This window comes from Mirounga leonina, unplaced genomic scaffold, assembly GCF_011800145.1.
Source record: "Mirounga leonina isolate KUSES-001 unplaced genomic scaffold, KU_Mleo_1.0 Mir_178, whole genome shotgun sequence".
In the NCBI taxonomy this organism is placed as follows: Eukaryota; Metazoa; Chordata; class Mammalia; order Carnivora; family Phocidae; genus Mirounga; species Mirounga leonina.
The window spans coordinates 9,662,755-9,686,762 of NW_023270464.1; the positions used below are offsets into that span (position 1 = coordinate 9,662,755).

At 45.8% G+C, this 24,008-nt stretch overlaps 1 protein-coding gene across 5 annotated transcripts in view; it reads right to left on the reverse strand.

Moving 5' to 3' along the window:
* Positions 1-24,008, reverse strand: part of LRRK1 (leucine rich repeat kinase 1) — a 121,706-nt gene that overhangs the window by 91,918 nt on the left and 5,780 nt on the right. The window lies entirely within an intron of this gene.

The window sequence follows — 24,008 nt, forward strand, 5'->3', positions numbered from 1 at the left end:
CATTCAGAGTCACGTGGGCCTCGCACTGTGCCACGCACACAGTAGGTACTCATTCAGAGCTTCTTGCATTCAATCAGTTGAACCTCCAGAGTTCTCCTCGTGTCAGTGAAGGGTTCACCTATAATAATCTTGCTCATCTGCAGTATCATTCAGAATGGGCACGGAGGGCACCGACTTCTCCCGGTAAAAGAGGAGAAGGATGTCTTCGGGCCCTTCTGGATTTACTTTTCCGTGAACGACTTCATTCGGGCCCACAGCCTTGCCTCCACCCCACCCACCTGCTCCAGCGTGGCGCCTTCAGCAAAGCAGCAGCCGGGTTCATGTCAGGTCAAAATCTAGACTGTTTCAAGATAATACTCTGGGGCTTTCCAACTCATGAAAGGATCCCAGGACTTAGTCATACACGCTGTGAGAGAAGGAGGCCCCAGAGCACACGGGGCCCCGCACAGGAGCGGGAGCGGGAAAGGCCATGGCACCCTCCTTTTGTACCCAGCTGGGCGCGTGTCTCTCTACATCACCCCCTTGTGCCTCTTGGAGGTAATGGCAGCACTTACCCGACAAGGGTGGTGATATGGTCAAATGAATGGAAGTAGGGAAGTATGGAAAGTGCTAGAACACTATGTGACCCTTAGCGGGCTCTGGTAAGGGCTAGCTCTTATTATCCTTATTTGAAATTAAGTTAAATGTGGCGTGTGTCTAAACACTTGTGAAGTCTGAGGTTCTTCTGTCTTACTCCTCAGGCATCTGAGATAAATCATGGGAATTCAAATGGACAAGCTGGTGGTCTTCTACTGACCTCTGGGTAAGATGTGAGTGGGGGCCAAGCAATGGAAGAAAAGAGCTTGCCTCTAGGACCCTTGCTGAGCTTGCAGGGGAGTAGAGCTATGCATGCACCTCAGATGTCTGGGCACCCCGAACTCCAGACAGGGCAGTATGTGCCCGTGGACACAGCCAAGCCCATACACACTGCCTGTCACACACAGCGGAAGCTCAATAAGCACGTGGATGAATGCTACAGGCCAACGTAAGGGGAGTCCATTGTTTGTTCCGACAGTGACCTTATCTAAAAATGCTGCTGAGTGAGATCAGCCACGTTCAAGTAAGTGGCTTTTGAGTTCATCTTGATTAATAGCTCTTCTTTCAAATTGTATTAGCCCATTAGAGCTGCTCTAACGAAATACCACAGACCAGATGATTTATAAACGACAGAAACTTATTTCTCCCCGTTCTGGAGGCTGGAAGCCTGAGATCGGGGTGCTAGCATGGTTGGTGAGAATCCTCTTGTGGGTGGCTGACCTCTCATTACATCCTCGCATGGCGGAAGGGGCCAGGGAGCTCTGCGGGGGTCTCTTCTGTGAGAACACTAATCCTATCATCCTTGTGACTCAGTCAAGGCCCAAAGGACCCACCTCCTAATACCATCACCTTGGCCGTGAGGGTTTCAACATACAAATTTTGGTAGGACACAAACACTCAGGCCATGGCAATGATCTTACTTAAAAGCATGGGAAATGCCCAATAATATTCCCATGTAGGAGGTAACCTTACAGTTTATATAATTTTTATCCTGGAGGCAGTGTTCCGAGTTAACTGCTTGGTTCATCACTGTAAAATCCTTGATAGGAAATTACTGTGATTTAAAAAAAAGAAAAACAAAACCCCAAACCAGAAACTGGTTGTAATCAAAAGCCTGACCAGCAAATTGATACTTTCTCCAGGGAAAGGTGTTAGGATCCAATGCTCACTGTCCCTTCTCAGAGGAGAGAGTGGCCAAGGACAGGAGTCAGGGCACCCCCCCAAAAAAGAGCATGCTAATAAATGGTGTATGGACAACTGGGGGGCCACATGGGAGAGATACGGTCAGATCCATTCCTCACTGAGAAACCAGGATGAATCCACATGGATCAGACACATGAATGTAAAAAATGAAACCACATAAGCAATAGAAGAAAACAGGTGAATTCCCTTTTAACCTAGGAGGGTATAACCCTCTTAACTGTGACTCAAAACCCAGTAGCAATAAAAGACTGATAAATCTGACCACATTTTAAAAATAAGGGTTATCGAGTATAATTCACACAGCATAAAACCCAACGATTCCATTTATGTGAAATGTTCAGAATAGGCAAAACTTCAGAGACAGAAAGTCAGTGGTCGTGGTTGTTAGCAGCTTGGGGAGGGACAGGTAGAGAGGGACTGCTCCTTGGTACAGGGTCTCTTTCCCAGCAATCAAAGTATTTTACCTTTAGAGGACTGATGACTGTTGCACAATTCTGGGAATATGCTAAAAACCATTGAACTGTGCAAACTGAAATGGTGAATTTATGATGTGTGAATTTTTTTTGCACATGGATATCCAATTGTCCCAGCACCGTTTGTTGAAAAAATTATTACTTTCCCTCTGAATTTTATTAGTGCCTTTATAAAAATTCATCTGGCCATAAATGCCTGGGTTTATTTCTGGACTCTTAATTCTATTCCACTGATCTGTATGTCTACCCTTACGCCAATACCACACTATCTTGATTACTCGCACTCGGTAGTACATTTTGAAATCAGGTAGTACGAGTCCTCCAACTTTGTTCTTCTTTTTCAAGATCATTTTGGCTATTGAGTCTCCTGTGTTTCCACATGAATTTTAGGATCAGCTTGTCAATTTCTGTGACTATTTCAGCTGGGATTCTTTTTTTTTTTTTTTTAAATATTTTATTTATTTATTTGACAGAGAGAGAGACAGCGAGAGAGGGAACACAAGCAGGGGGAGTGGAAGAGGGAGAAGCAGGCTTCCCCGCGGAGCAGGGAGCCCGATGCGGGGCTCGATCCCAGGACCCTGGGATCATGACCTGAGCCGAAGGCAGACGCTTAACGACTGAGCCACTCAGGCGCCCCATCAGCTGGGATTCTTATAGGGACTGCATATGCAGACCAATTTTGGGAGTACTGCCATGTTAACATTACTAAGTCTTCCAACCCATGAACACAGGATGTTTTTCCATTTATTTAGGTTTTCTTTAACTTCTTTCAACCATGCATTATAGTTTTCAGTGTATAAATCTTGCACTTCTGTTGTTACATTTATTCTGTCATTTTATTCTTTGTGGTACTACTATAAATGTGTTTTAATTTCATTTTCAGACTGCTTATTGAAAGTATATGTAACTGCAATTGATTTTTACATTTTAATCCTGTATCTTGAAAACTTGCTGAACTGCCTTATTAGTTCTACGTTTTTGTAGATTCCCTAGGATGTTCTATAGAAAATATTATGTCATCTACAAATAGAGATAGTTCCACTTTTTTCTTTACAATCTGGATGCCTTCTATTTCTTTTTCTTGTTTCATTATGCTGGCTAGACACTTGAGTATAATGTTGATTGATGTTGTGACACTGGAGATCCTAGTTTTGTCCTGGTGTGAGAGAGAAAGCATTCAGTCTTTTATAATTAAATATGATGTTAGTTGTGGATTTTTAATAGATGTCCCTTATCAGGTTGAGGAAGTTCTCTTCTGTTACTGATTTATTGAAAATTATTTTTTTTTTATCATCAAAGGGTGTTGGATATTGTCAAATGCTTTTTCTGTGTCAAGACGATCATGTGTTTTTTCCTCCTTTTTTCTGTTACTATAATATATTATATTGATTGATGTTAAACCAAGCTTGCAATCCTTGGATAAATCCCAGTTGTTCATGTTATATAATCCTTTTTATATATTCCTGGATTTGATTTGCTGATATTTTGTTGAGGATTTTGCATCTGTATTCACAAGAGATATTGGTCTGTAGTTTTCTTGTGGTATCTTTGGTTTTGGTTTTAGGGTAATCCTGAGCTCATAGATTGAACTGGGTGGGGAGTGTTGCCTCCTCTCCTATTTTTGGAAACAGTTTGTGAGGTTGATGTTAATTCTTCAAATGTTTGGTAAAATTCACCAGTGAGGCCATCTGGGCCTGGCTTTTCTTTTGGGGAGTTTTGGGATTACTAATTCAATGTGGCTACTTATTATAATTCTGTTCGGATATTCTATTCCTTCTTGAGCCAGTTTAGATAGTTTCTCTTTCTAGGAATTTATCCACTTCATTTAGGTTATTGAATTTGTTGGTGTACAATTGTGCATAGTATTCTATCATAATTCTTTTTTCTTTTTTTTTTTTGGACAGTTGGTAGTGATGTTTTCATTCCTGATCTTAGTAATTTCAGCTTTGTCTCTCACTTTTCGTGGTCAGTTTAAGCAAAAGTTTGCCAATATTGTTGATTTTTTTAGAAGCCAACTTTGGGTTCACTGATTTTTCTCTTTTGTTTTTCTAGTCTCTATTTCATTTATTTCTGCTCTGGTCTCTATTTCATTTATTTCATCTTTGTTCTTCCTTCCGCTTGCTTTGGGTTTAATCTGTTCGTCTCTTTCTAGTTTCTTATGACAGAAGGTTAGGTTATTGATTTGAGAGATTCCTTTTAAATATAGATGATCATAGCTAGAAATTTCCTTCTAAGCACTACGTTAGCTGCATCCCCTAAGTTTTAGTATGTTGTGTTTTTGTTTTCATTCACCTCAAAGGATGCTTTAATTTCTCTTGTGATTTCTTCTTTAACCTGATTACTTAGGAGCATGTTGTTTCATTTCCACATACTTGTGAATTTCCCAAATTTCCTTCTGTTACTGATTTCTAATTTCATTCCATTGTGATCAGAGAACATAAGTTGTATGATTTCAATCCTTTTAAATTTGTCGAGGCTTGTTTAAAATTTAAGCATGTAAGGAAAAACCCCCACAAAACTCTGTGTGCCCCAAAACACACAAACAGGGGTACCAAGACAAATGACAAATAAGAAAAAAAAAATCGCAACTTATATCATAGACAAAGGGTTAATATGATGAAACAGGCATGTTCTTACAGTGCTGGAGGGAATGCAACATCCTGCAACCCCTATGGAGGGGAATTTACCAATAGCTAGTCAATTACATCTGCATTTCCCCTCTAAGCCAACACTCTGGCTTTTAGAAATTGCACCAAAGGTACAATGTCAAAAATGTAAAATGATAACTACACAAGGCTATTCACTGCGCCATTATTGTGGACGAAGCAATCCAGATGTCATCTGCAGAGAAATGGCTAAGTAAACTCTGGGACGTGCACAGAATAGAATCCTATGCAGTGGCAAGAAGGAAAGAGGAGGAGTTCTATATACTCTGGAGCCATCTCCTATTGTTCTGTGATTCTCAGGGAAGCTCCCAGTACCTCCTTCCGGGGGTGGGCAAACAACATTCCGGCCCCTAGGGCCCTGGGTGCTGGGTCTGCTCACCCCATCCTAGAGCTGGAAGACAGAGACTCAGCAGAGGGTCGATGAAGAGCCTGAACTTGGCCTCCAAGTGGCAACTCCAGCACAATGCAAGGGAGGAACCCAGCACTCACGCTTGGTTTGCCCTGACCTTCAAATGACACTTGTTCCTGGAAGGAGAGACTCGCTCTCTTCCTCCCTGCCACCGTGCCCACCGGTCACTCTGCTAAGGATTCTATTGAAGCCCCTCCATAATCTCCATGCATCCATAAGTACTGATGGTGGGGACAGAACCTGTAAGGAGGTGTCCCCCCTCCCCACCCCCAACCTCCCAGGCAGGGTCTGAGTGCACCTTCCTTCCGGACACATACACTAAGACAAGCCGGCTTCGGGGGAAGCACCTGGGGATCTCTTGAGAGAATGAGATTAGAGACTGAGGACAGAGACAATATTTTGTGAACGTCTGAGGAAGATCTGAGCAGAGGAGTTCTGAGGTTTTGGCGTGTGCTTTAAGTGGAATTCCCCACGGATGCCTTGTCAAGAAACTTTCGTAAAGATTTAAGCTGCTTTGTGATTTTAAGAATCCAGGCTAGAGTTTCCTTGGAATACATCACTGTATTGTGATGCCAGAGGCCACGAAGTGGCTCAGATTCCCCTTGGATCTCACATAAATATTCATTTATCTTCCACTTTTTTTTTTAAGATTTTATTTATTTATTTATTTATTTGAGAGAGAGAAGGAGAGAGAGAGCGCACACACACAGGAGGAGGGGCAGAGGGAGAGAGAGAATCTTAAGCAGGTTCCATGCCCAGCAAGAAGCCCGATGTGGGGCTTAAGCTCACGACCCTGAGCTCATGACCTCAGCCGAAATCCAGAGTCGGACGCTTCACTGACTGAGCCACCCAGGCGCCCCTTCTACTTTTTTTTTAACAAATAGATTATACGATGATTATGTTCTGCAACTTGCTTTTCCCACTTAAAAGTTCTTCTGGATCTGCACATGGAGACCCAGACATCTTATTTCACGGTAGTTCTTTGTCCTCACCAATGGACTTTTAGGGCATTTCTAGTTTTTTTTGTAATTCCCTTTCATGCTGTGCTGAACATCCCGTGTGTGCATTTCTGCTCACCCGTGAACTGTATCTTCAGGTTAATTCAGAGCAGTGGGAAAAGAGGATTTATTGAGCCTTAATTTTTATAAAGATGGCCAATTTACAATTATAGCCTTAGTTATCAACTCAAGATTAGTTAAAAATATGAAAAATGGAAGAAAAATTATATCCTTGCTATATTACATAATATCAAACTTTCTGATTTTTCCCAATCTGAAAAGCAAAATAACATATCTCATGGTTGGCTTTGGTTTGCATTTCTTATTCAGCATATTTTCATAGGTAGACCCACCATTTCTATCTTTTTCAATGAACAGAACTCTCTACTTCTATTTCTTGGTTCATTTGGAAAGTGGAATGTTCTTTTTCCCATTGATCGGCAAGTGCTCTTTGTGGTATATGTTGAAAATAGTTTTTACCTGCTTGTTTGTCATTTGAGGAGAATTTTCTGCAGAAGAGTTCCAACTGTTACAAAAGCACGTTTATTAATCTCCTCTATATTGAAAAGGTTTGTGTTGTGATGTTAGCTTTCATGTACAAATGTATGAAAGAAACAGGCAAGGTACAGACCAGTGGCTGTGATCAGCTACATTTTGTGTAAAGGAGGGAGAAAGAAGAATCTGTTTTGCTTGTATGCATACATATAAAGCAATTCTGGAATGACATAAGAATCTAAGAATTGTACATTGATACTTAGGGTTTTGGAACCATGTGATCCCATAGTCAACTGAAGTTTTTGAATCTTGGCAAGGGGAAAAAAAATGAGGTCATTTGCTCTTCCTTTTCCTCTGCATGTCTTCAGGCAGAGATACACACCCTCAAGTTCAAACAACAAAAATTGACTCCAGCTGATTCGCCTCAATACGGGACTGCCATCTGCCTTCCAAATCCAAGAACAGGCAGACAGACGCAAAAGAAGCAAAAAGCCAGGATTGGGGACCCTCCGTGGCTCTCAGAGTTCTAAGTCGATGTACTTAGTATGTGGATTTCAGGGGAGCCCCATGGGTGATTAGGGGGGTTACAACGTGGCCTCTGAACAGTTAAAAGCCAAAGCCACGAACGTGTACAAGATAATGCTTAACAGAAGCGAATGGGAGCGGCCTCTCCCCTTTGCCCTAAGACAGAAACGTGGAGGAGATCTTCAGTCTGCACAAGAGCTGACATTCCTGGGAGCCGTGCTCCTCGGGGGCCGGGTTTCTAGGGTGGGGCTGAGGGGCACCCCGCTGCTCTGTGGCTGTCACCTTCTCGGCCTCTTTTCCTGGATGGAAATGCCCACGCACAGTACAAGCTTTCCTCAGCGCAGTATTAACCCTGCTGCATGACAATAGGGCTCTTTGTTTTTATGAGTGATATCCTGATCATTAATGCGAGGAGCTCCGTGATTCTCTGTAACCGCAAACATCCCAAGAATGCCTGGGCTCCGCTACCATGGCCCCTGGCCCACTGAAACCTGACTCCCACCTCCCTGCCCCGTTCCTCTGTGACCTGTGTTCGAGGCATTCCCTGTGGACAGCTGGAGGCTGAACACTGAAGATACACAGTGTTCAGCCTCACTAACAGTGTTCTTCCATGAGACATACGCATTTTGCTAATTTGGCCAAAAAAAAGATCCTGAACATGATGGAAGGAAAGATTTTGACTTTAATGAAAATGTTTTGGATTTAAAACTTTAATCAAACAACTTTTAATTAAAATAAGTTTTAATTAAAACGATTCTATTTTGAAGATTAGATTTGGGCTCGTCGCTTTTTAGTTCTACCCACATTTGAACGTGAGGACCGGCCACATTTTCAATCCTGTGCCTTCAGATTAAAATCAAAGACACCTCCGTTTTTAAGAACTCCCATTTTAATCATCAATAGTATTTATCATTTTCACTGGCAGAAATCCAGTCCAGGGGAGGCTAGATAATTTGCCCAAGAGGGAAAGAGAAAGAAATGAACACAAACTGAGGGGCTATGGATCACACAAGCAGGGGATTACACCAGTATGGTGCTAAGCATTCTGTGAACATATTCTAACAATGCCTGTGTTACAGATAAGGACTAGGCTGTGGAGGGACCAGGATATACATTTTTTAAAGATTTTATTTATTTATTTGAGAGAGAGAGTGAGCATGAGCAGGGGGAGGGACAGAGGAAAAGGGAGAAACAGATTCCCTGCTGAGCAGGGAGCCCGATGTGGGGCTCAATCTCAGGACCCCGAGATCATGACCTGAGCCGAAGGCAGATGCTTAACTGACTGAGCCACCCAGGCACCCCAGGGGCAGGAATTTGAACCCAGCTCCTTCTGACTGCAAAGCCCACATTCTTGACATTGTCACCCACTTTTTCCTACAAACTACATACTTCAGAGATATCAAGAAGATGCTAGAAGATGGAATTAAGACAGCAGACTGAACCCTGATACAGTCATCACCTCCTGCCCCAAACCCTCGGAAATTTTATTTAAAAAAATATTACCTGAGGCACCTGGGTGGCTCAGGCGGTTGAGCATCTGACTCTTGGTTTCAGCTCAGGTCATGATATCAGGGTCCTGAGATCCAGCCCTGCGCCGGGCTCTGCGCTCAGTGGGGAGTCGGCTTGGGATTCTCTCCTTCCCTCTCCCTTTGCCCCTTCCCCCCAACCCCTAGCGTGTGTTCTCTCTCTCTCTCTCAGATAAATAAATCTTAAAAAAAAAAATCATATTAGCACAGGAAAACAAAAAGGAGACCTAAGAGGATAGGAAATCACGGTGCACAAGGTGGAGAAGGTTTGAGGAATGCTCCGAGGCATAGAGGAAGGGGGAGGGCCACCAAGGTCACCAGCAGGGGCATTGCAGGGAGGGGAAACCACAGTGAGCCCCAGCCTGTGCCAAGCAGTGGGGGTGGAGGGTGGGGGGCAGGGTTCTGCCTCTTCTGTGCCAGATGGCAAGTATGGCACTTCAGGTGGGAGGTGGCACCCGGAGGCGCATGGAGCCCCCTCTCCCCCCAGAAGACACGCTCTAGGCACACCGCCGGGACAGCCACTGCAGTCTCTCTGTCCTCTCTCTGTAGGCTGCAGTGACTGATGCCGCATTCACAGACAGCTCCGGGGAATCCGAGCCTCGGAGATCAGCATCCAACTCCGCACCCACAAACATTTGAGGAAGATGAACACAATAAGGAGAAGCACTCAGTTTCACCGACCGAGCCCACAGGCAGATGACAGATTAGCAGGAACAGACCTCCCTACCTCTCACTCACACGCACAGGACGTAAAGTGAAATTAAGCTCCCTGCTTATAGCCGAGGACCCAGTACCACTGGAAGCACACGGGCCACTGGGGCCAGAGAAGGTGGGGCGTATCTCCTCTCAGCCCTCCTTGGGCCTGAGTGTCCCCAAGGGGAAGTGAGCAATACCTGCTCAGGCAGGCTCCTGCCACGTCTGAGAGCCTGCATTGCTTCCTGTACACTTACATTACTGCCCGGGGCTGGGGGGCTAGACAAATAACCTAGTCACTGAGATAAGGGAGTGTGGGCAAACTCTGGACTCTCCCAGTCCCCGATACAACAACCAACACCCGCATTCAGGAGGAAAGGATGAGTCAGTGCCTGAGCTTCTCTAAGCAGCATCTTGGGCTCTGGCTTTCTCGCATCTCAGGGACCCATCTCCACCCAGAACCAGTGTTCGCAAAGCAAGAACAAGGCCTCCGACTGAATATGAATGATGTCTTGGAGAGACACAGGAGGACCTGGCACCCATAAACAAGGCTCAGCTAAAAAGCTCAGAAATGAAAACTAAAAGAGCTGCACAGTAAAGCACATTACGTGGATGGCAGAGCAGAATGGACAGGACTGGAGGACGCCTCGGTCATCTGCAAGAGCAAGCAGAAGGTGCAGCATCCAGACACAAAGAGAAGCGACAAAAAATTAAGAGATATGGAAGACGATGCTCAAAGCTTTCCAAAACGTGTCTAGTAAGAATTCCAGAACTATATCCTCAAATAAATAAGAAAAATTCTTGAGGTGAAAAAGGATGAGTCCCCAAAGTGAGAGGATATGACTCAAGAAATTGGAAAGGGAAAGTGAGTTTAGAAAACAAGAGAAAAGGAATAGAAAATCAGAAATTATATAAAGAGAAAGCAGAGAAATAAAAAAGAACCAGACCCAGAACTGATTCTTTCAAAAGACTCATGAAACAATCTCCCTGGAAGATTGACCAACAAAAGATAAGAGGGAGGGTGGGTGGGGAGGGAGAGGGGGAGGGAAGGAGAGAGAACAATGGTGTCTTGAACGAGAAAGGAGACAAAACTATTCAGTAGAGAATCAAATCATGAGACCACCACAGGAAACGGGACCCCTTAAAGAAATGGTGGATGGCAGGAATTAGACAACAAATTCCAAGGCTGGAATATCTTGTCACATCAGAAAGCAAGGAGGGCATCAAAGACTCCTGGGGTCATGTCCAAAGACAGAGGAACCAACCCAAAGGAGCTTCTACTGGTCAAAGATGAACAATTTTAGCATCAAAAATCAAGTAAGTTAAAATCCATGAGCTAATAATGGTATTAAGAAGAAAGACCCTCCTTACTGGTGACCTTTGAAAGATACTAGGGAAGCAACTCATTTTCAGAAAAAGGAATAAATAAATTAAGGGAAAGAATCATCCATTCATTCTGACTTTCCCCCCAAAACTTTAACTCAAGTTACCACAGAGGTGATGGGAGAAAGTCCTTCAGAGATAGACTGCAGCCAATAGATAAAGAAGGAATGACAGACTCAAAAGAGCACCACTTTGCAAGCCCGAATGAAATAACTGGTCTAAGCAATGATCAATGACTAATAAAACCATTAGGACCTTTGTAGTGGATTATCAGGGTAACAATACCTGAAATCACTGAAAAATCTTACCACCAAGGAGAGACCATTAGACATCATTTAACTCCCACCATTGATGAAACAGAAAGTACAAAACACCAACTGTCTAGCCTTCTTGCCAAAACATCTTACTGAATCTCAGCAAGCCTCTGGATCTATGAAAACACAGAGAGGAATGTGTTGAGCAACACACACCAGATGCAATCACCAAACTCCAGACTGTGGGAGATGGCAAGTGTGGTTTTATCAACAACTGAATCGCAAGGAAAAGGTAAAGGAAGAAAGGAGAAAGGAAGAAATTAAGAACCGTATCACCCAACAGAATGCAGAGACCTTGATTCAAAAAACCGGATTCAGACAAAGCAGTGATAAAAACACATTATGGGCACAGGGACACCTCGGTGGCTCAATCAGTTAAATGTGTGACTCAGCTTGGGTCATGATCTCAGGATCCTGGGATCCGGCCCTGTGTCGGGCTCCTCCAGCTAGGTGGGGATTCTTCTTGTCCCTCCCCCTCTCCCTCCACCCTTCCCCACACTTGTGTTCTCGCTCTCTCTCTCAAATAAATAAATACAATAAAATAGAACACATCATGGGCACAATCAAGGGCATTTGAACACTGACTAGATATCTGATGTTATTAATGAAATGTTTTTATTTTTTAAAAAATATATGTGAAATATACTGTGATTTTTTTTTTTAGCCTTTTTAACATGGAATTGGGTTCTAAAATAATCTTGGGGGGGGACAGGGATATGAACAGATCAAGATTTGGCTGTGATAGTTATGCAAGTTGGAGCAATGGACACAAAGAGATCCATGACAGCATTCTCTCTACTTTTGTAATATGTTCAAAAATTTTCAAAATAGGGTCACCTGGGTGTCTCAGTCAGTTGGGCGTCTGCCTTTGGCTCACGTCATGATCCCAGGGTCCTGGGATCGAGCCCCACGTAGGGCTCCCTGCTCAGCGGGGAGTCTGCTTCTCCCTCTCCCTGTGTCCCTGCCCTCAGCTTGTGCTCTCTCTCAAATAAATAAATTTTTTTTTTTTTTTTTTTACTTTGATGGAGACAGAGATAGCGAGAGCAGGAACACAAGCAGAGGGAGTGGGAGAGGGAGAAGCAGGCTTCCTGCCGAGCAGGGAGCCCGATGAGGGGCTCGATCCCAGGACCCTGGGATCATGACCTGAGCTCAAGGCAGACGCTTAACGACTGAGCCACCCAGGTGTTCCATAAATAAAATCTTTAAAAAAAAAGGTTTCATAATATAGAAAATAAAAAATAACTAAGATAAAAACATAACACTTCAAAATTCTGCCTAAGCTAAAGATTTGTGAAAAGAAAAACAGCTGTTTTATATCTAGGCCAAAAAACTGTGGTTTCTGAGGAAAAAAAACCAAGAGGGGGTACTTTTTTCTCTGACTTTTTGGGAGAGGAACTGAAAGACTGGGGCCCAGGGTAGGAGGGAGTACTTTTCATTATATTCCCTTTTGTACTTCTGAATTTTATATCAAGTATATGATTTATCTGTGATAAATTTATCTGTGAATAAAATAAAAAATATATTTTAAATATATTTTTAATTTTAAATATATTTTAAATCCCAAAGCCGCTATGAACTTTATGCCAATACACTTGAAAACCTAAATTAAATGGACGCCTATCTAGAAAAATGTATTGCCAAAATTAGCTCAAGATGAAATGGAACATTTAAATAAAGCTACAATCTTTAAAGAGGTGGAATTGATGGTAAAACATCGACCCAGAAAAAAAGTACCAGGTCTCGATAGTTTTATGGGCAAAAGGTTTTATCCAGCTTCTTGGAAAATTCAGCCCTTATCCTGTGCAAACTTAAGGTGGGTTGAAAAAGCAAGTTACAAAAAGAGTGGCACAGTAGGAAAATACTTCTTTTAAATGTTTACATATTTAAACTGTTCGGAAAGGAGCAGGATTGCCAAAACGTGAGTCTGGTTGCCACCCCCCCCACCCCTACGCTGCACACGGGGACAGTGAGCCAGCAGAGGGATGCCCCCCTTTCTCTCTGCTGAAGGGCTGGCACCCGAGCTCAGTATCCCCTGAGTCTGATGGCTGAGGGACTGTGGCATCCCCTGGTTCCAAGATGTCCTCTTTTCACACCAGCATGCACACCACTGACAGGCTAGTCTTCTGGGGGGGGGGTATGCTAGACCCTTCGCGGGACCGCAACCCACCTCTTTGAAGCCCTGGCATGGCTCCCTAAAAGAGGATGAGAAACTGGGGACCACACGCGATCCATCTTGCAGACCCAGGCTTTGTGCCTGCCTTTTCCTCAGTGAAGCCTCTTCCTTAACTCAGGCAGGTGATGTGGAATTTATGGCAGCCCTGAGGGGACCCACCTGGCAGGACGGAAATAAGACTACATATTTATGGACTCCCATATATTTAGCAATGGTATAAATTAGGGCAAAGGGTTCCAATTATCTTCAAAATAACAGTTACCTTTGGGGGCTGATGGAGGGCAGTGGTCAGCGAGAGGTCCTCAGAGGACCCTGAGTCCCCTTTCTTTACTCCTCACCTGTAACCCATTACCAAGTTCTGTGGTATATTAAAGATGGCCACACCTTTTTGCTTTCCCTCCCTTTAAGAGGTGTAATCTCTCCCGTCCCACCGTGAATCTGGACTGGCCTTCCCCCTGTTTTGACCAACAGGGGGCAGCAGAAGTGATGAAGAGATAGTGCCCTGCCTGAGCTTCAAGAAGAGCTTCTGCTTCTGAATTCCCCCCGCCACCTGCTCTGCTGGAAGGAAGTGGGGGCAGGTGTTTGATGACGAGAAAGCACGTCGAGAGGGAGAAGGCACGTGGAGGAGCGTGGGGGGTCAGATGTGGGAGAGATGCAAGAAGGGCCGCCCCGCGGAGCCCTGCAGCATCCTGATGCACAGAATCCTGGGGAGTCACAAATCGTTGCTTTGAGCCAGTGGGTTATGGGCTGGTTTGCTACATAACACTAAACACCTAAACAAGTCGTGATAGCTTTTGCTTCCGAACAGATCCCAGGTCCCTCCTCTTCTTCCTGCTCCTGCCCCACCCACCTGGGCCACGTCCCCATCCCCTGGGCCTCCTCTGACTGCTTTAATTACTCTCAGCATCAAGCCCAAGCCCCTGCCCTGGCCGGCCACGGAGGCCCACATGTGCAGCCTCACCTGACTCTTCTAACACTCTGCTCCCGCCACACTGGCCATCTCGGGGACCTTGGCCAGGAGAGCCCTCCCCCAGCCCTTTATGGGACTGACTCCCTCCCTCCATTCACCTAATTCTGCTTCAATAATGCCACCTCGCCCTAGACGCCTTCCCCGACCTCCAAGCTAGAAGAGTGCCCTCTGCCCACCTGCACACTGGTTGACTTCCTTTGTGGCCCCTTTCCCACTCCTGGTGGTGGCGCACCCAGCTTATTTCTCGTGTTTGCCCCCTGGAATGTATCATGAGGACATTTTCTTGCTTTCCCAGTGCTCGGTCTGTAGAAGGCTTGGACACAACGTGGAATGAATGAAGGGGCACAGGAAGGAGAGCCGGGCACATCATCCTATCTTGTTTTCAGGATATTTACAAAAACTCTCTTCTTCCCAGTCTTTGTGTGGCTCCCTCCTTCTGGTCAACCAGGCAGACCTGAAATTTAAAGTCACCTCCTCAGAGAGCTCTTACCCAATAACAGTGAAAAATAGCCCCCTGGTGTCCCCTGAGCACCTCCTCTTGCTGTAATGCTCTCTTCGTCCAGCATTGCTCTCTCATTTTTCCTGTTCTTTGTTGTCTTTTTCTTCCTGCCAGAATTACAAGCCCTATAAGAGCAGAGGCCACACTCCTGCTATGTCCTAAGTCTCTGGAACACTGTCCACCACAAAAGGATGCTTGGTAACTGTTGACAAAATCATGCTGAATGAATAAGACAAACAGAAAGTGAGGTCTTAGAAGAAACACAGATAACAAAAAAACTCCCATAATAAGTGACAACGGAAAAATACTCTTCTAGCAGCACTTTTACTGTCTTTTCTTGGCATCATGGGAAGTTGCTTCCCGTGTCATTTAGACACATGCTCTGCCTATCGAGTCCACTGACTGCAAATTTCCTTAATAAGGCTCTGAACCATATAATTATTGGTTTATCTGGAATTCACTGCAAAAATATTGATCTTAGGGGCGCCTGGGTGGCTCAGATGGTTAAGCGTCTGCCTTCAGCTCAGGTCATGATCCCAGCGTCCTGGGATCGAGCCCTGCATTGGGCTCCCTGCTTAGCTGGAAGCCTGCTTCTCCCTCTCCTACTCCCCCTGCTTGTGTTCCCTCTCTCACTGTCTCTATGTCAAATAAATAAAATTTAAAAAAAAATCTTTAAAAAAATATTGATCTTAATAAATCTGACATAAGAAATCAATTTTAGGGGCGCCTGGGTGGCTCAGTCGTTAAGCGTCTGCCTTCGGCTCAGGTCATGATCCCAGCGTCCTGGGATCGAGCCCCACATCGGGCTCTCTGCTCCGTGGGAAGCCTGCTTCTCCCTCTCCCACTCCCCCTGCTTGTGTTCCCTCTCTCGCTGTGTCTCTCTCTGTCAAATAAATAAATAAAATCTTTAAAAAAAAAAAAAGAAATCAATTTTAAAAATTACCTGAGAAGGTAATAAGACTGGCATTAAAATAAAATAAGATAAATGCCCACTGGGATCCTCAGGAGAATTCAAGAACACACCTCAGACATAACACAGGCACAGAATGCCCTGAAAGAAACGACCAAGAAAAGGAAAGAGCTTTCTGGAACTCACAGATGAATGCCGAAATGAAACAGTCAGTAGAGGGGACGGAAGATGAGTCAAGAACATCTCTCAAATTTTCAGAAGAAGAAGAAGAATCGGAAAATGTGGGAGAAAAGATGGGCAACATGCATCATGACTACAAGGAGTTCCAGAAAAACAAACAAAATCAAACCCAAAGGAGAAAAAGCAGAGGAGGAAGATATTATCAAAGGGAATACAAGGAATTTTCTGGGCCTAAACAGTTGGCCTACCCAGTGCCAAGCAGCAGGAATGAAAAAGGACCCTCACCCAGGTCTTGTGCTATGAAGACCAAGATTTCAGAAGACCGAGCATACAGGGAAGATTCTAGAAGCTTCCAAAGAGGAGGAAAAAACCCAAACAACCCCAAAGGTCACCCACAAAGCAGAGGAATCAAACCACATTAGAGGACAGCAGAGTGGACTCTTCCGCGTTCTGAAGGCAGACGGTTTCCAAGCGGGACCCCGGGGAGGGCAAAATGAACATGCTTCCAGGAATGTCCAGTCTCTTCCGTGTGCCTGCATAAGCCCTGGGCTAGGAGTTTTCTTGATGATGTGCTTCAGATAAATAAGGGCCCAAGACTTCTGAGTATGAGCCAGAAACGGGGGATGGAGGTAAAAAGAAGGGAAGGGGTGCTCACCCCTTGACCCCCACAGGACAAGGATGACCCTGAGTCCCCAGGCCAAATCACCGTGATGGGAACATATCACTGAAGACACGAATGCGACCCAAAGATGAGTCTACACTGATCGAATTCAGCATGGATGGAGCAGCCAGGAGACACGGCACGGAAGTGAAGGAAATCATTTATTATGGCAGGCAGGCCATGGACATTGGCTCGGCTGACGGAGCAGATGTGCAGGCATATATTCTCCAAGTAGAGAAATGGTAATGACGGGAAGAACTAGAATCAGACACAGGAAGTAGACCCTTTTGGGAGCTGACCCTGGTGCTTTGCCTTAGAGTCTGTTCTGCATCACTTGCTTCTTTAACCAGGGGTGTGTATTACTTGGGTAACGTTTCATATGCTTATTCTTGGGTCCTGCAATTGTGCTGGGTCATAGGCAGTGCTAATCAACTCTTACGATAATAAGCAAAATGTAGAAATCATCTAGAGGCACGTTAATGGAAGGCTGATTGGATAAACATTATTCTATTCACGCTATCGAATTTGGTGCACATGAAAAAGCCCACAAGCCAACTCAAGGGAAAAAAGTTGCACAACGTATGTACAATTGACTATCACGCACGTAAAAGCAGAAACACGACAAAAGGACTGTGTGTGTGCACGCATGGGCATGGGCATAAGTACAGGGAGAGGATGGGAAGGAAACACTCAGCTACCAGTGAGCACTTGGAAAGGATAGGAAGGAGCCAAAGATCACAGTGGCTTTCTCTATATCATGTGACGCTTCTATGAGAACGTGTACAATTCTAAGTCTCTGATAAATTCAAGATGCCAAAAATAAGTTATTTGGGGTCTTGGTTCTCTTGAAATGACCAGGCAGGTAGGCAATTTTATTTTTATTTTTATTTTTTTAAGATTTTATTTATTTATTTGACAGAGAGAGACACAGCGAGAGAGGGAACCCAAGCAGGGGGAGTGGGAGAGGGAGAAGCAGGCTCCCTGCCGAGCAGAGAGCCTGATGTGGGGCTCGATCCCAGGACCCCGAGATCATGATCTGAGCCGAAGGCAGACGTTTAACGACTGAGCCACCCAGGCGCCCCAGGTAGGCAATTTTAAACCAACACCTGGAGACATGCCCGGCCATTGGATGCTGGGCGGGGGGAGGGAGGGTAGATGGGATCAAAGCTGCTAAGGACGACCCTAAAAGAATGAGCAAAATGAAGTATAATCCAAAAAAGTTGTTTACAGCTGAAAATATCATTTCTAACTAATGTGTGATTTCTTCTCTAACATCAGGATTATGGGCTCAGGATGCTTGAGATACATGTTTCTGGGTTTTTTTTTTGGTCTTTTTCTCTTTTCTTCTTTAAGACAAATGTCAATAAATAACAAGATGTCTAAGTAGAACCTGGACAAACTGAACCCTGGGGAGGCCAGGCTGGTGAAGGACTTCGAAGGAATATTGGAAGCCCCCTATTTTCATTCATCAGGGTTCCTGAAAATGTGCGTGAAATTCATTTACTAAAGTTTGGATTTATAGGTTATGCCTGAGGAGGGGTCCATACCCAGAGAACTAAAGAATTTCATAAAAATCCCTAAATACGGCTGCTTCGAGGTCTAACTCATGTGGACCAGGAAATCAGACAGGTGGAAGAAAATCCTCGTCCTTCTGCCCCGGGACCTGGGGATGTCTACACAGGCACCTTCCTGCTCACAGGTGTCTCCGTGGGGGTCCGGGTGCAGGGCTGGAAAGAAAAGCCCCTCTCTTGGCCACTGCATGCATGCCAGGTAGACACAGAGGCTACCAGGTGGGACTGCCCTGCCCGCCCCTCAGAAGGGGAGACAAGTAAGGGCCAATGTTGGGTAAGGGGAGGCGGGCCGTGGGTCAGGGCTGAGGGCTTGGGTGAGCTTCAGGCTCCTGCCCCCTAGAATGGATGCTCCCAAGAGCTGGCATGTGGCAAGGTGGAGGGAGCAGGGTGGGGGGAGGGGAGAGGCAGGAAGTCAGCTCCTTCCCTGAGCCCAGCTGGCCATGGCCTAATGGCTGCACAGACCAAGGAGTAAAAAAAAGCTCAGTGATAACCAAGGAGAAGGCTGCTTGCTCTTGAAGGCAGTGGGTGGTTTATTCAGCCTGAGAAGGAATCCACAGAGAGGGAGGGCAAGGCATCTGCTTCTAGTTATTTCAAGAAAGGCGGAGCGGGGTAAGGGATTCTTATCAGCCCAGGTGGGCGGAGCTAGATGCCACAAAGGCAGGACTGGTCTTGCAGCATAAACTTCGTAACACTGTCGCCCTTTGACAGACTGGCTTTATTCGAGAGGGAGTCAGTTCCCCATTGCTAGAAGTAAGCAAGTACATTCTGGAGAAATAATCAGAAGATCTGAGCCTCCGATTAAGGGTGACATTAAAAGCCCCATCGAAGCCAGAGCTTCTGCAGTTGGGCAGAGCTCTGCGGGCATGAAGCGCAGCTGAGCTAACTGCTCCCCTCATGGATGGATGCCCGCAGCCGTTTTCCCCACCCCCGAGGCCACTGCTTGGCCTCTTTTTGCTTCACCTCCCTCAGTAAGGGATTCCTTATTGGATACTGGATACGGTCCCTGGAAGGTCCAGGTCTGCTTCTGAGGCCAGGCTGGGAGGGGGGGGGGGGGGGGGGCGCCCTATGGACCACAGTCTCCTTTTTTTTTTTTTTTAATTTTTTTTTTTAAGATTTTATTTATTTGCGAGAGAGAGAACGAGAGAGAGCATGAGAGGGAGGAGGGTCAGAAGGAGAAGCAGACTCCGTGCTGAGCAGGGAGCCTGATGTGGGACTCGATCCCGGGATTCCAGGATCATGACCTGAGCCGAAGGCAGTCGCTTAACCAACTGAGCCACCCAGGCGCCCCCACAGTCTCCTTCTAAGCAAAGTCCTGCCCACCCTCCTCGCTCCAATGGTGTGAACCTGGCCCAGCAGGCTCGAGCAGGACATGGGCTCCAGGAACAGGTTAGAAACATGGGCTGGCAGTTCCGCTCGGAGAGGCCCACATCCACGCGGCCCTGCCCCCTGTAGGATTTCCTACAGCGGTCCTCCAAGAAAGCACACTCCCACCGGAGGGGCACTTCCTATTTCAGCCTATTTCCTAGTTCTATTTCCAGAAGGCAAGAAGAGCCCCTACTTGAGCAAAGCACGTGGCTCTTGGGAAGTTATTTTTAATACAGATTTGAAAAAGCCAAAAGAAAAAGAGAAGGACACTGAAAGTAGCTGTGTAAAAACCTGGGATTTGAAGACCTTCTGGAATGTTCCTTGTCCTCCTTTGGTCCATGCTGGTTCAGGGGAGGATAGCGCTCTGAGAGGCAGGCAGCTGAAGTCAGGGCGGCTCACAGAGCAGTGGGGGACCTGAGCCACCCCCCGGTGACCTACGTCTCCCTAAGCACCCCTCATCCCCCAGAGAGTCTCGCCAAGAGTTCTAGGCCTGAGTTATTTAGACGTTTGTTCACCTTTCCATTTTCCAGGGAGCCTCACCTCAGCTGGCAGGACAGGTTTTTCCACTCTGAGGAGTGTCAGACGCCAAAGAATGTGTCTCATGGTGTGTTTGTTCACACAGATTGCCCGGCAGCCCCGGCCCACTATCTCACTGACCCTCGTTCTATCAGCCCGTGCTCTCCGCTCATCCAAGCTTTCTAAATGTTCCTCTTGCACCACAGGCCAGCTGACTGCTGATGGTGCCAATAAGGTTGCACGGTGCCTTCCTGGGACACAACTGTGCCACACAAACACAGGACAGGCCCACCCAGACCCCCTGGCCCCACCGGCAACTGGTGAAGTGCTTGCACCTTCGTGGGCTCTGGAAGGGCTAGCCATTCTAAGCACGCACAAGGTGAGTTATCCGAGCAAAACAGGTTTGGGCGCGAGAAACACCCCTAGGACGCATCGGTACGCAAACAAAATGCCACCACCCCAAAACCCCAAAGTAAAACATGAGTTCTTCCCTGATTTTCATTAACGTTTGGATCTTTTTCTAAATATGTTCGGAAGCCCAATAATAACTTTATCGTTTCCAAAGCATGAGGTCTTCCAAGCATTGTTAAAAAGAAAGAGCTTCTAAAAGTGAGAGAGAGCTGTTCCTACATTGACTATAATTTGAGTCTTATCGGTTTACTTCCTGGCAGTCAATTTTCCTTTGGTGATGCTGGGCGTTGGGTGTGTGCTAAGCTTCCCTGGGGTGAGGTGGGTGGATGGGGGTGGCGGGAGGGGAAGCAGGGCTCCCTGGGAACCCAGGAGGTCTGGGGAGAAGGTGAGCAGAACAAATCTGGCTCATCTGCTGGGGTCACAGCCCGGATGGTGGGTGCAGATATACCTCCATTGGTTCCAGAAAGAAATGAGGAGATAAGAGGCCAGTCGGAGCAACGCTGGCCTTAGAAGTGAGCACTGAGATGTGCCGGTTAGATCACCAAACATCGGTATTTAAAGAGGCAACACTGTTAAAAATAAATTGCAGTGTTATTCTTCCGGTTGCAAATGTAATGCAAAACAAAACAAAACAAAAAAGGAACACATGCTCAGTGTAGAAAACATAAAGCCGGGGCGCTTGGGTGGCTTAGTCGTTAAGCGTCTGCCTTCGGCTCAGGTCATGGTCACAGGGTCCTGGGATCGAGCCCCGCATCGGGCTCCCTGCTCCGCGGGAAGCCTGCTTCTCCCTCTCCCACTTCCCCTGCTTGTGTTCCCTCTCTCGCTGTGTCTCTCTCTGTCAAATAAATAAATAAAATCTTTAAAAAAAAAAAAAAAGAAAACATAAAGCCTACGCATGAGCAAAGAGCAGTGGTTGTAATCTCCATGTGACTGTGTTACCCTCTGAATGTGCCCTGCCCCCAGGCTGTGGTCTTGGTGTGCAGATTTGTATTTTGTGAAAATAAAATCCAAACATGCGATGTTTCTAAAATTGGGCCTGCAGAGCTTTGGGGTCAAGGTGAAGGCCAGCGGGTGGGACTCACCAACCCTACCTCTCACGACTGCCCATCAAAGCAACTCCACTGTTAACTGCTACATATGCTCCAGGTAGGAATTCATGCAGGCCGCTTAAACAAATAAATAACAATATATAAATATGACACATTATGTTTTTCAAAGGGCTGAAGCCCACTAACTCCCATCATGGCAGATGGAAGGACAGGCACCAGTCCTTCACCTCTGTCTGCATCCACAGCCTGGGCGTGGCCTCCTCGTGGATGGAGCTCTTCATCTGCGGGGCCCCCATGTGACTTGCTTTGGCCAAGGGCAACAGCATGCCATTCTGGGCCTCGACCTTAAGAGACCTGGTGTGTTTCTGCTTTCTTCACTTGCATCTCTGCCGCTGGCGGGGGGGGGGGGGGGGGGGTGGAGAATGTCACTGACATTCACGTTTATCACTCTAGCTAACATGCAGTCAGCAGTGACTCCTTAACCTGGAGCCAGAGGTAACAGGTCTGTTCATTGTCCATTGGCCCAGCTCCCAAGGATCTGTAAGACTCGGTGGGGATCCCCGGGCCCCTCAGAAAGCCATCATCTCAGCCTTGCAACTTGGTGGGTAGACCAGAACATCAGCGTGACCTGGGAGCCTATTAGAAACACGGAATCTCGGTGTCCCCGGACCTACACAGTGAGAATCCGCATTTCACCAAGATCCCCAGGGGACTTGAGTATATATTGCAATTTAGGAAGTTCTGTTCTAGGGGACCCAAACATTTTAGACCAGTTGATTCTCAGCCCCAGCTGCACATTAGAATCATGGGAAGGGGGTGGAGAAGTTTTTAAAAATGCCCATGCCTGTCCTTCCCCCAAAATGCTGTTCCAATGGGCCTAGGGGGTGCCTGGCATTGGTAGACATAGACACCCCAGTGTTTCTGGGGGCCAGGGTAGAGACCTACTCATTTAGATCACCAACTCTTGACCAGGAAGGGGACAGGGCAGATCCCCTCTGGGGCCTTTTCATCTGACACAAGCACCCACCCAGTGAGCCCCAACATCGCCATTCTACCCTCATTCCTCAGGATCGCTAAGAGGAGAGACAGGTGGAATAATGGAGCTGGAAAGGACTGGAAAGTAGATGTACTACTCAAAAACTGGATAACATGTTCTACTGCAGGTCACCTTGATCTCAGGCTAATAAGGCAAAGCCTTTCTAATGAGTAATAGAAAACAGACATATGTCTGTTAAGAGAGAAATACCTTTTCGAGAGCTGCAAGTCGAACGTTCTGAGAACGTTTAGTGCTGGGCAATGTCGAGAAATGAATTCTTTTCCCATTTCATAATTTGATTTACGTGCAAAGCAATCTTCCAGAAACATCACTGTAATTAGCTTTGGGACATCTTCAGCGGAGAGAGACACGCAAGTTACTGAACAAAGTGTCTGCTGAGCCAGGTACAACGCTGCGTCGCTAACTTCATGGAGGGTACAAACACCCTGGCCCTCTCAAACACAACATACGGGCCCTCTCAAACCCCACACGATGGCCTAGACTCTATGGGCGAGAATTCTAGAGTGAAGACAGGGTTCAAATAGCAGTTCTGCCATTTACAAATTTTTGACCTTCACCGAGTTTCTACGTATCTTTTACTCTCAAGTTCCTCAGCTATAAAGTGGGGATAAGTGACCATTTTCTAGGTCGTTGTGAGGATTAAATGAGATGATTTCCCAAAGCACTGAATCCAGTGCCTGGTATGCACTCAGGGCTTAACAAATATTTATCGTTAACAACAGTGTCAATGCCAACCTCTTAACTTGTGTTAAAAGTGGTACAACTCTAGCGGAAACCTGCCAATACATAGAAAGAGGCTTAAAAGTGTTCAAACCTAATAATCCCACTTCTATAAATATATTTTATGGAAACAGTCTCAAAACCATGTATAAAAAGATGGGAATGGGATGTTCTCGGTAAGAGTCAGCAACTAGAAGCAACCCGAACATTCCCACACATCCAACAGGGGAGCCAGGACTAGGTCGATCACTTTATACAGTGTTCCCACATAAGATGATCATACAAGCTAGGTGACTGGCAAAGTTAGGAGAAAACAGTAGGATACTAAACTGTATACACACTATAAAATTAAAACAAAATCCCTGAAGCCTAGAGAAGCAGACTGGATGAGAACAGACCAAGCTATTAGCAGTGCTGTGTTTAGGCCACGGGGACTCCTGGAGATTTCTTTTCCCCTACTTCTCTCTCTTTTTCTTTTTCCTTTTTTCAATTTTTCTTTAACAAACATGTATTATTTTTATCATGAGAAAACAAAACCAAATCCCCATTAAAAAATCTTTTTAACCAACATGAAGTAATGCCCTGATTCTTAAGATCTTTGCCTCCATAATAAATTTTGTCCCCCAGCCCCTTGATGTTTAGAATTTAAGTGAGAATCCCAAGAT